We start from the raw sequence: 8,482 nt of genomic DNA, 5'->3' as shown, positions 1-8,482 counted from the left end.
CGTGGCTCCAGTGCTGGGCTTTCCGGGATGAGCAATGAAGGGATCATCTGTGGGGCCAAGCAGGGCCACAAGGATGAGGAAAGGATTGAATCACCTCGTGCCCGACGGGATGGAATTCCCAGAGCAGCTGGGGCTGCCCCCGGATCCCTGGAAGTGCCCAAGGCCAGGCTGGGATAAGCTGGGACAGCGGGAGGTGTCCCTGGGCATGGCAGCGCTGGCACTGGATGGGCTTTGATTCTGTGACCCCGCGATTCTGTGACCCCGCACAGCCAGCCCCGACAAGGAGCTGACCCCCGACACGATAAAACATCAGGAATATTCCAAAAGAAAAGCGGGAACGCCACCACACGGACACAGCCCGGGGCTGCCTCTCCCTCCCGCCCCCGGCCCATCCTGAGGGAAGCTCCCGCCCGCGCTGCCACGAAGGCAAAGCGCGACTGCTCCGGCAGCGCCGCCGCCGCCCGGGGACGGGGATGAGGGAACGGGATGGAGACAGGGACGGGAAAGGGACGCGGAGCGGAACGCGCTGCTCCAGGCCCCCCGCCCGTCCCCACGGCCGCCAGCATCCCGCAGCGCCCGGCTCGGCTCCCCCCAATCCCCGCGGCCCTCCGGGGGCCGGGGCGTGTCCCGGGATCCCGATCCCATTCCCGATCCCCATCCCGGTGTTCCCCCCCCCGCCGTCTCCCCCTCACTTCACCTCCCGGGCCGCCCCATGGCAACCGGCCCCGCGCCACTTCCGGGTGCGCCGCCGGACGTGACGCAGTGCGCGATGACGTCACGGCGGTCAGGGAAGGGATTCCCCGGGGGCGTGGCCTCGGCAAAGTGGGCGTGGCCAAGGGGCCAGGTGCGCTGCAGGTAAAACCAGCCCAAAAAATCGCTACAAAACCGGCGTTTAACCGCAGAAATAGGGAGCTATGGCTAGAAATGTGCCAATGGTTTGAAAGATATAAAATTTATTGTTATAAATGCGTCAGTAGTTTGGAATAAATTCAGTTTATAGCAATAATCGGGTCAATATTTTGAAATATATAAAATTTATTGTTATAAATGTGTCAGTAGTTTGGAATAAATTCAATTTATAGCTATAAACGGGTGAATATTTTGAAATATATAAAATTTGTAGTTATCAATATGCCAATAGTTTGGAATAAATTCGGTTTATAGCTGTAAACGGGTCAATATTTTGAAATATATAAAATTTATAGTTATCAATATGCCAATAGTTCGGAATAAATTCAATTTATAGCTGTGAGTGTGCCAGTATTCTGAAATACATCATTATAAATTACATTACTATAAATATACAGCGGTGTTGGAGCACCTGTAATAAATATCTAAATATTTACGATATAAAGACTAAATTAATGAATCTGATTAAGAAAAAAAATCCGAGGAAAGAGCCTTTCCTTGCCTGGAAGGGGCGGGAAATCCATGGGGAAAAGGGGAATCCTCCCGGGCGTTGCCGCTGAGCGGCAGCAGCGCCTGTGCCCGCTCCAAGATTTCTCTGGAGAAATGGAAGGAGAAAGTTTCTCCCGGCAAGGATTAGGTGGGAATAACGGGAATAACCTCATGGATTTGCAGGGAAAGCTGGGCTGGGTGTGGAACCCATCCCCGGCGGGGCTGCGTGTGGGCAGGAGAGCAAAGGATTTGGGATGGGAAATTATCCCAAAGGAGGGAAGGAATAAGGGAAGGGAAGGAAAAAAGGGAAGGAATAAGGAAAAAGGGAAGGAATAAGGGAAGGGGAAAGAAAAAATGGGAAAGGAATAAGGGAAGGAGAAGGGGAAGGAGTAAGGAAATAAGGGATAAGGAAAGGGGAAAGGAGAAAAAAAAGGAATAAGGGAAGGAAAAAGGAGAAGAATAAGGAAAGGGGAAAGGAGAAAGGAAAGGGGAAAGAAAAGGTGAAAAGAGAAAGAAAAGGGGAAAGGAGTAAGGAAGAAGGGAAGGAAAAAGGGAAGGGGAAAGAAAAAATGGGAAAGGAATAAGGGAAGGAGAAGGGGAAGGAGTAAGGAAATAAGGAAAGGGGAAAGGAAAGGTGAAAAGAAAGGTGAAAAGAAAGAAAAGGGGAAAGGAGTAAGGAAGAAGGAAAGGAAAAAGGGAAGGAATAAGGAAAAAAGGAAAGGAATAAGGGAAGGGGAAAGAAAAAATTGGAAAAGAATAAGGAAAGGAGAAGGGGAAGGAGTAAGGGAATAAGGAAAGGGGAAAGGGGAAAGGAAAGGTGAAAAGAGAAGGAAAAGGGGAAAGGAAGAAGGAAAGGAAAAAGGGAAAGAATAAGGAAAGGGGAAAGAAAGGGAAAAGGGAAATAATGGAAAGGAAAAAGGGAAAGGTTTCTGTGTATCCAGCGATTTCTGCCCAGGAGCTGCTCTGGGCCAGGATGGGGGACAGAAATATTGGAAAACAGGGCAAACTGGAGAGGAGCTGCCGCTGGGGCGCGGCTGGCAGAGCCTGCAGGCGGCACAGCACGGGAGCTGCGGGGATGTGCGGGCTTTGGTGCGCGCTGATCACTGCCAGCTGCCGGCGCTCCCCGGGCCGGAGGGAACGCGGGATGTTGGGAATGATCCCATTCCGCGGCACGAAAGCGGCTCCCGCTGGAATCCCGCCTCGGGCGCTCCGAGGAGCGCGGCAGGAAGGGCTTTCCAAGCACCCGATCCCGCTTTGTGCGGTCTGGGAGAAGCTGGGACCGAGCCGTGCTGGGGAGATCGGCGGGATGGGGAGACTCGGAGGAGGAGCTGGAGCAGCACTGGGAACTGGGCTTTTCCAAGGAGAAACCACCCCTGGGATAGGGATAGGGACAGGGACAGGTCGCTCCTGTGCCCCGGCGAGGTGTGGGGGTGGGTGGGGGTCCCTATCTCGGGGACCCCGCGCCCCCGGCCGCACCCTGCGGGCTATCGGCGGGACCGGGAAGCGCCGATAGGGAGCAGCCGGGGCTGGCGCTGCTGATGGCGGGGAGCAGCCCGGGGCCGGCCGCGGGGTGTGGAGAGGAGGGGATGCGGCTGGAAGGGTCTCCCAGAAGGATTTTCCTCCCGGCATTTCTGGGTTTATTCGTTAAAAGGTTCCCGTTTGAAAGCTGGAGGAGCGGCCCGAGCTCCCGAAGCTGCGCTGGCTTTGGGGTGAATAAAGGGGAGTTTTTCCCTGTGGGAGAAGGCTCAGACTCCACCTGAGTCCTAATTCCAGCCTTTTTTCCTCACCGTCTTTTAATCCCGTTTTTAATCACGTTTGTTTGCCCATCAGAATTAACCAATGTCACCGAGGCCATGCGAGGGGCACGAGCAGGGCCACGGAATCCTGGAATGGTTTGGGTTGGAAGGACCTTAAAGCTCATCCAGCTCCAATCCCGACATCTTCCACTATCCCAAGGTGCTCCAAGCCCCGTCCAACCTGGCCCTGGAGACTCCCAGGTGTCCCTGGGCAGCCACAGCTCCTCTGGGAATTCCATCCCAGCCCCTCCCCACCCTCCCAGCCAGGAATTCCATCCCAATATCCCATCCAGCCCTGCCCTCTGGCAGTGGGAAGCCATTCCCTGGGTCCTGTCCCTCCATCCCTTGTCCCAGGTTCCTCTCCAGCTCTCCTGGAGCCTCTTTAGGCCCTGGAAAGGGCTCTGAGCTCCCCCTGGATCCTTCCCCTTCCTTTCCCCTTCCTTTCCCCTTTCTTTCCCTTTCCCCTTCCCTTTCCCCTTCCCTTTCCCCTTCCCTTTCCCCTTCCCCTTCCCCTTCCCTTCCCTTTTCTCTCTCCCCCAAATTCCCATTCCCTGAATCCCAAGCCAGGCTTTCCCCTCCTTTCCGGCTCTAATTTTGCCCAGTTCTGGAGACAAAGCCAGGACAAAACCAGGACCTCCAGCCCCAACCCCTGTGGGCTCCTCTGCCCAGGGCCTCCAGTTCCTCCTGAAATCACCTCCAGCTCCTCCCTCCCATTGTTTCCCCAGGGCTCCAAACCAGAAAGGCGAGTTGGGGGGGGGAAAAAAAACCAACCAAAAACCAACAAACTTTGGTGCAGGAAATAATCCCAAAGCAGTTTAATTACACACAGCGGGCACTGCCTCTCCCTGTGCCACCCAGCCCGCCCGGCAAGGGGGAATTAGGTCAGGTTATGTGAGCGCTGAAGGAAAACGCAGCGGCCAAATTCCCGGAGTCCGCGCCTTCCCCTCGGAGCTGGCACAAAGTCAGGGGGGCTGGAGCTCCCTGCCTGGTTTTGGTGGAGTTCCAGGGCTGTCTTTTCCCGTTTTGGGGCTGGAAGAACCCCCTGGAGAATGATTAGGGCTCATTTCTCCCGAATTTTCTTCGCCGGTGGCTCTCCCTGGCACCAGCTCACCCCGTGTTGATGTTACACAAAAACCTGGCTGCGGAACCAATCCCGCGGTGACTCAGGCAGAAAGGAGAAAGTTCGGGGAATGTGATGAAAGCTGGGAACGACCCTGCTCTGCCTGCAGGGTCGTGATCAAATTGTTTCATTCCGATGGGCTCCACCACTTTTTTGGGGAAAAAAAAAAAAAAAGAAAGCCGGATTAACCCCCTGCTCCGAGCTTGTAGCAGAGCGGGAATTCCCGTTTTCCTTGATTTTCCAGCACCAATCCCAACTCCAGCACCTCATGAAGGCTTCAAACCGGGGGCTGCTGCTCCCAAAAGTGGGTCAGACAAGCCCGAAGACAAAACAACGCTGTTTGTTTATATTCCGGGAGTTTGCAAATCTGAAAAATAACTGGGACACCCCAGGTTTCCAAGCAGATGAATTTCCCCGTGGCTCCGCATTCCCAGGATGCAGGTGGGCAGGAAAACCCAGGCTGGACCCTTTTCCAGGGATCTCCTGAGGCTGACGCTGCTTGGGATCTCAAGATGGGGCTGGGAGTGAGGTCCAGACTCGGAGTTTAATTTGTATTTCGGGGCATTTTGGGTGTTCCTGAGGAAGGATGGGGCTGGGATGTGCTGGGAAGGGGATGATCTGTGGGATGGGGAATTGGTTCCCATGTGAAAACTTTCCTACAAGGCTCTGGCACCTTATAAACTTATTAAAAAAAAGCTGAGGGGACATAAAATTCCAGCTGGTTGGGCTGCAAATAAGATTAAAAACAAACTAACCACTTCTATTTGCTCTGATCCCTTTTCTAAAGGTTTCATAAAATGCCAGAAACCTGGGCCTTTTCCTTTCCACATTAAAATCATGGAATGGTTTGGGTTGGGAGGGACCTTTAAAATCATCCGTGGGCAACCTCGCACTATCCCAGCTTGCTCCAACCTGGCCTCGGACATCTCCAGGGATGGAGCGGCCACAGCTTCTCTGGGAATTCCATCCCAGGGAAGAAAAACACAATTATCTGATGCTGAACGTGCCAATTAAAAGGAAATAACTTTGAATTTGCTGCTCGGTGGCGTTGGCAGCTGCCAGGGCAGCCCCGAGCCGCTGGTGGGAAGGATAAACCCCCCGAGCCAGGTGGTGCTCAGCTGTTAGAGAACTTGGAGATTTGAAAAGTGAAAAAAATATAAATAAATCCCCCTGGATCCTGGAGATAAGCCCCAATTTGGGTGCCCACCTCGCAGCTGGACACTCCTGCCTTATCAGCCGGGGTGCAGCTGCTGGGTCTGGCACCTCCTGCCCGGTGAGAGCCTTGATAAGGAGGCCCAGGTCCCCCTTATCAGCTGGGGGTGGCAGAGAGGTGCTGCAGGGGCTGTGGCACCTGCCCTGGAGGGGCCCAGCCCACCAGGAGCGCTTCACTGCCTGGGTATTTCTCTTTTTTCCTGAAATTCCTGGCACTGGGCTCTGTTCCCGCTGTCCCACGGCTGCCCCAGGAGGCAGAGCTGCGGGAGGGAGGAGCTGGACCAGCCGTGGGTCTGCGGCTCCGATTCCTGGGTTTGTTTGGCTGCGGGCACAGAGGGAACGTGGCTGCACTTTGGGGATTCTGCTGCGACTTGCTGGGATGTAAATCATAAAGTAGTCATGGATTCGTGGAATGGTTTGAGTTGGAAGGACCCCAAATCCCATCCAGTGCCACCCCTGCCATGCCCAGGGACACCTCCCACTGTCCCAGGCTGCTCCAGCCTGGCCTTGGGCACTTCCAGGGATCCAGGGGCAGCCCCAGCTGCTCTGGGAATTCCATCCCAGCCCCTCCTCACCCTCACAGGGAACAATTCCTTCCCAATATCCCATCCATCCCTGCCCTGTGGCACTGGGAAGCCATTCCCCTTGCCCTGGCACTCCAGGCCCTCCTGCCCAGCAGATTCCCGGTGTCCAGGGCTGCAACTTCTGCAGAGGGATGGGAAAATGGAGTCATAGAGCGGTTTGGGTTGAAAGGGACCTTAAATCCCATCCAGTGCCACCCCTGCCATGGGCAGGGACACCTCCCACTGTCCCAGGTCACTCCAAGCCCATCCAAGCTGGCCCTGGACGCTCCCAGGCTGAGGCTGTTGCAGCCCAGATGTGCTTTTAGCAGCACAAGGAGCTTTGCCCTTCCCTGCTTCCCTGCTCCGATGGGATTTGGGGCTCGCAGAGCACCCGAGGGATGCGCTGACCCCAGGGAACTCCGGGATGGGATGCAGGAGGGAAGGGAAGAACGAGGGAATCCTTGCACAAGCCTGGTCTCAAAGGGAGCTCCTTTAGGGACGCTGAGTTCCCTTTTCCAGGGATGACTCCTCTTTGCCAGGCAGGGCTGGCAGAAATCCATCCCCAGGACTCAGGCTGCTCCTTCTCCTGCTGTGGCAGACATGACAACCCAAACCACGACCTCTCTGCCCCATTCCCCTGGCACAAATCACGGATAATCCCATCCCATCCCATCCGCGGGCACACGGGGAACCCCCTGAGGCCGAGCCTCTGCTTTGGCACCTGTGCCCGTGGCAGCTCCCTGAGCTCCAGGAGCAGGAAGGATTCCTCATGGCACGGCTCCAGGGTTAAAATATAGCCTGGAAGCAGAATTCCAGCCTGGTCCAGGTCCTTCTCAGGGAGCAAGAGTCGAGACAGCAGGAGAAAGGGCTCATTAAGGTGACACTGTAACTCCCCTTGCCAGCCCTGCCATTAAAGCGCCGTCAGTTCTTGCTCAGGGAGAGGAAAACCTCGATAAACCCCGTGGAGCAATCCTGGGAAATGCATCCCTGCCAGTTTTATCTCCACGGATCACAGAAAGGGAAGCTCCTGTGCCCGGTTTGTGCCCGGGGATCATCGTTCTCTGCTGGAATGATGGGTGTGGAGGTGGCTCTCCGGCTCCACAAAGTCATTTAATTTGGAAAACACAGTGACAAACCCTGCCAGCAGCACAGGTTTGGTCTCTCTCCAAGGAAATAAAGGTGTGATAATCCCGTGGCTTCTTCAGGAGGGCAAAGAACTGGAAATTTAAGCAATTCCTGGGTTAAATTTTGTGTTGCTGAAGGGTTTTTACACTCTCAGCTTTCCACAGGTCGGGGTTTCCCGGTCTCAGGGATGGTGGCATGGCTGGGACACCCTGGGACAGCAGCTGGGTGTCACCTGCAGCCCTCCCACGTCCTGGAGAAGTGTTTTTCCAAGTGCAGGAAACGCTGCCAGGTCCCCAAAATCAATCAGGAGTGAGTCCCATGCGTGACGCTGTCATTTGTGGTTGTTTCCCCCAGCAGCTCCGTGTTCCCACGGGGAACAGAGGCTTCCCAGCACAAATATGGGAAAGAGGAAGGAGAACAGCACGTGCTGGCCCCAGCACCTCTCCAGGTACCAGGATATGACCAGAGCTGGATTTTCTCACCTCGTGCGTACTCCTTTCCAAACCCAACACTTTATTTTCCTGCTTTTTCCAGGCTCTGAGGATGGTTTTCCTCCTTCCCAAGGGCCAGGCAGCACTAAATTGCCCTGCAGTATCATGGGAATGGTTAACCTTGATTTGAGTTCATGCAACACCTCCTTCCCTGCAAGGTCGAATTCCAAATAATCCTTTGGAGAGGAATGAAATAAAGTCGGGGCTGTTCCCTGGGCCACAAAGACTTTGCCTCCTTCTCCTGGAGAGCACCGAATTCACCTGGTTTGGATTGGTTTCGTGGTGGAACAAGGAAATCATGTGAAACGCGAGGGAACAGAAGCGTTTTTGGGGCGCAGGGACATGGGGGGAGATCCCACACACAGGGAGTGGGATCTCCAGGGAGGGGTGTGGATGCTGTGGATCCCTTCTTTTGGGAAGGACAGGAAGTTTTCCTAAGCCGTTCCATGAGCTTTTTCTCCCCCACAGTGAGGCAAAGGCCAGGCAGGGGAGCGGCTGTGGCACCTCCTCCTGCCACGGTGACAGGAGGGGACACGGGGGTTGTGTGCACAGAGATACCCAAAAACCAACCCCAAATAAACCCCGCTCTAGGCAGCTCCCCCTGAGCTCAGCCCCTTTGTGCTTTGGGGACAATTCGGGGCTGCTCTGGGGACGCTGCAGGGAAACCAGCCCCGTGTGCCCACGGAATCCCCAGCTCCGGGTCTGATTCCACCTTTCCCTGCTTCACCCGGGGGGGATTGCAGGGGGGCCACCCTTGCACGAGGGTGCCCGTCCGTC

The sequence above is a fragment of the Aphelocoma coerulescens genome, chromosome 22, assembly GCF_041296385.1.
Source record: "Aphelocoma coerulescens isolate FSJ_1873_10779 chromosome 22, UR_Acoe_1.0, whole genome shotgun sequence".
Classification (NCBI taxonomy): domain Eukaryota; kingdom Metazoa; phylum Chordata; class Aves; order Passeriformes; family Corvidae; genus Aphelocoma; species Aphelocoma coerulescens.
This window is presented reverse-complemented; position numbering follows the sequence as displayed.